A 4,560-nucleotide genomic window follows, 5' to 3' on the forward strand; every position below is an offset into this window, starting at 1 on the left:
TAAGAAAATTAAAAAGAGATTTTCAAATATATTAGATGTGTCAGAAAAGGTCCTAGGAGATTTTAAAGATATTTTATTTTTATTTCATAGGATTTTAAAAAACACTATTAAAATTTCTCATCTATTTGAAACGTTTTAAATTCTTCAAGGTATTGGTAACTCTCTCGAGTTTTTATCAAAATATAAAAAAATCATTCGAAATGTAGAAAAACTGTTTAATCTTATCAAATTGCAGCATTTTGCTTTAAAAATCTTCCACACTCTTCTTTTAAATTTTAGGAAATCGTTTGATGTGTTTAAAAATCGGCTTCAATTTTTTTTTTAAATAAATTTTTTTTAATAAAAAATTATTACAAATTTCCACACGATTATTAAAAAAAACATAAGATAATTCTTTCAAATTTGATTAAGTTTAAGAGATATTCAAAATTTTTGAAACGATTCGAAAATAATTAAAACGTGCAAAGATTTTTAAAGGAATAATTAACATAATTTTTTCATTCAAACAATTAAGTTGAAAAGATTATTTTGAAACGTTTCAAAACATTTTAAAATATTTCAAAATATTCCCAAAGCATCTAAAAAACTTCAAAGGCATTTTTTTTTAATTTGGCAGAATTAAATAAAATCAGGAAAAATTTGAATAATTTTTAAAGATTAATCTTTTCAAATTAATCTTTTCGAATTAATTTTTTGAAATGAAAAATTATGTTAATTATTTCTTTAAAAATCTTTGAAAGTTTTAATTATTTTCGAATCTTTTCAAAAACTTTGAATATCTCTTAAACTTACTCAAATTTGAAAAAATTATGTACCTTAATTTTTTTAAAGTTAAGTAATATGGAAAAATTACAAAATTTTGCATCAAAATGTTTACGTACCTTTTTAAAAATTTAATGAAAAAATAAAAAATTTTGTGTAATCTTTTTTTTTTAATTTTCTCTTAGAATTCATTCCAAAACAATTATTTATTTTTTTCCCAGGGAGTTTCTTTCATTATTTTTATTCCAACTTATCTTTTTTGAATTTTCAAAATTTATGTAATTACTCATTTTGATTGGAAATAATTAAACCTTTCGCGATTAAAAGCGGGGATTCTGCTTGAGAAGGAATGTGCTGAAAGTAATTTAAAAAACAATCATTCGAATTTTAATTCTAAAGACTGATAATTGTACAAAATTTCCAGGCGCATCTTTCTCATTCTTCTACACTAATTTTTAGGTTTTTTATTTTTTTTAAATTAAAAAAAAACATTTAAAAAAATTAAATATCTCACATAGTTCTTTTTATAATGTATAACAAATTATATTTTATTTTAGATAATTTATAGCATACATTATGCATAGTTCTGACTTAAAAATTAGTATTAATAGATAATTAGTAGAGATAGATTTAAGAATCGACTTTGATGCATTCTATTACGTGAATAGGATTTTATCATTTTTAATTTGCTGCACGTCCTTTCTCAAGTTTTTCGACTGTAACATGCAGAGTTAAATAAATTCTTAAGGGGTTACTTCTAAAAAATCGCTTTCTATGAAGCTGTATTTAATGAGTAAAGTGCGGAATACATCTTTTACTGTTGACGTCTCATTGAACCTGTTACTATTTAAAAATGAGATAAAGTTGAAGAATTGCAAGGAAAATTCTTTTGTGAAATCCTCATGATATTGAATCTGTAATTTCTCTGTAAGCTATGTTTTCACAATGCCTTAGACCTTAGACACCTTAAGGTGTGGTTAAAGACATTGATCTTTAACAATTCTTCACTAATGTCAAAATACTTCTTACGCTTTGGTTTCCGTTTTTCTACAAACACTGGTTCAATACCCCATTTTTTAGATGTTTGTGTAGCTTCTTCCCTACACTTTTCACACTCAAGTTTGTACTTTTTCGAATGTTTCCTTGCTGTGTTTAAAATTTTAAGTGCACGACTCAAATCTATATTTTCTGCTTGAAGTAATTTTGAGAAAACATTTACTTCGCTTAGTAGATAGGAAAGCATTGTGCACATCATTATAAATTCAAACTTCACCACTTTTTTAAAATTATAGCTGCTTGTAGCTGCATTAATCCATAAGATTGCGTTTTTTTATTAGCCGAGATCATTTCAGAATATTTCATACATGTAAAAAAGGATCTAGACAATTTTAAATCAGATTTATTTATTTCAGAAGAGATTACGCAATTTTAGGAAAAAATTTAGGCAGTTTAGAAGATTGTTTATCTATTTTAAAATTTTTAAATTCAGAAATATCTTTTAAACTAACTTAAATTCCCACTAAACTGTCTTCAAAACTTTGAAATTTGTTTCTGGTAATTTTGGAAATCTTATGTGATGTTTTAAAATCGTTTTAAGTATTCTCTTAAAATTGAAAATTGTTAAAAAATTGTTAAAAATTCTGAATTAAACATAATATGGAATGATTTCGAGTAATAAATTTTGTTAAAAAAAAGACGTGTCAATATTTAAGCAATTTTTATTCGAAAGCAATCTATGCTCCATTTAAAATAAATGTGGAAGGAAAAAATTAATTGTGTAAAAATTTCCATAAAGCTTTTAGCAGAATTTACTGCTATCATAATCATAGAATATTAGGTTTATTTCGTAAAATAAAGTTTTAAATATTGGTTGCAAAAAGGATTGTTCAAACAAATAATATTTGTTCAAATGATTGAAAAATGTTTGATATATTCTTTCGTATTTCTATAATTCAAGTGAATAATTATTTTAAAATGCACAAGAATGTAAAAAATTGAAATTAAAACATAATTTTGCCAATGGCCGTAAGGGGCCCCCTCACAGATGAAGCCCCCCCCCCCCCCCCCCCCCCCCCCCCCCCCCCGCAATGCGGCGTTTCGCGGTAAGGAAGTTACGCCAGCGTTCAAAATATAATTAGGAAAATAATTCTTTTTCCCTAATCTTATCAGGTCATCTAATCTTTAAAAGATTGACGTCTTTTTAAATGTTATGAAACGCTTTAAAATATTCTCCTAAAATTAATCTTTTTGAAATAAAAAATTATTTTAATTATTCCTAGGAACCTAAAATAATTTTTTTCATTTTTGTGAAAACTAACAAAATTCTTCAAAACTCTTTACTTACTCTAAACTCTAAACTTACCCAAATTTGAAAGTAGATTTTTAAACCAACATATAATTGAAAAAATTGCGTAACAAAATTGCACAATAAGGCCTAATAAGAATTATGTCCCTTAATTCAAGATGTGAAAAAATTGACTCATAATCTACTAAATAAATCTTTCCCAGGAATTTTAAGAAAAATAGTTTTACCTCCTTGAAATCTTTCGGAATTCCCTTAAAGTTTCTAAAGTTTATGTTTAAATTCTTAAAAAATCTAAGTTTCTAACAGAATTAATGTTTAAAATTCGATTTGAATCTCATCGATTCTTCTTAATATTTCTTGCATTTACTCAATTTTTATCTATTTATTATAATCTTACTAAATTGAAACATTTTTCTTTAAAATCGTCTACATTCTTCTTTTAAAGGAGGAGGGTCAACAAGGCCGGTTTTTGGGCCATCTACAGATTGGCCTCAAACATGTTTTATTTTATTCATCTAACTAGGTCTCATAACCCCTTAAAAGGAATTTTCCTGAGAGTGATATGATTTCAAGATATAGTCATTTTTATGTTCGTATTTTACATGGGTTTTCGCACTTTCATTCAAATCATGCTAAGTTTCACATTGTTCGTATTGCTCACGGAAGATCATACTTGGCCAAAAACTGCGCACGTATGTGCGTTACAACATATGTTAAAGCCATCATTTTTTCGAGGTACTTAGCCTTCAAAATAGGGCTTATTTTTATACTTTATGAAAAACCGAGCATATTATTTTAAGGTATTAATTTATTGTTATTAATTTATTATTTTTAAGTTATTTTTCTCAAGAAACATTTACTGCCGGTCTTAGCCACTTTGACGCCCTTGGGCAAAGAGGAGTGAGATTAAAATCAACCAAAGTCAGTGGAATAGGAAACAAAACGCTATCGTTCATGTGCATTCGCGTTTGTTGCCGGTGCTTTTAGCTATATTCTCCTTCATTCTTCTTCCACGTTTCGACCTGTTAAAGAGTTCTTATCCACTGTATGTGATATGACTGCGTACATACATCTGTTCCAGATTAATTTATTGTAGTTTTATTTTATCAGTATCGACTAGTTTCATAGCGATTGTAAGTTTTTTGCACAGGTACTTCATAGGCATGAGAGAATACACTTTTTTTTAAATCCTTATTATTTAATAGTTCTGTACATCAGTCTCAGATTCTCTTTATTTTTCCAGGTGAAATAATTACTTGCGAATTAAGATTTAATTACCACTTATTATGCCGAAAAAACAGTGTTCTTGTTGCGGCAAATTCTTAAAACCAAAGAGTCATCTATTAGTAGTTCAGGATGAACGGGCATTAAATGTTCTTAAAACTGCTTTGAATAGCTCCTTAACCATTCAGTCAAAGGTTTGCGATAGTTGTCGATGCTTTTCGATTAAAAAGCGTCGGATTACAGATGCAAAAGAGATGAGTTCTTCTGAA

The sequence above is a fragment of the Belonocnema kinseyi genome, chromosome 8, assembly GCF_010883055.1.
Source record: "Belonocnema kinseyi isolate 2016_QV_RU_SX_M_011 chromosome 8, B_treatae_v1, whole genome shotgun sequence".
NCBI lineage: Eukaryota > Metazoa > Arthropoda > Insecta > Hymenoptera > Cynipidae > Belonocnema > Belonocnema kinseyi.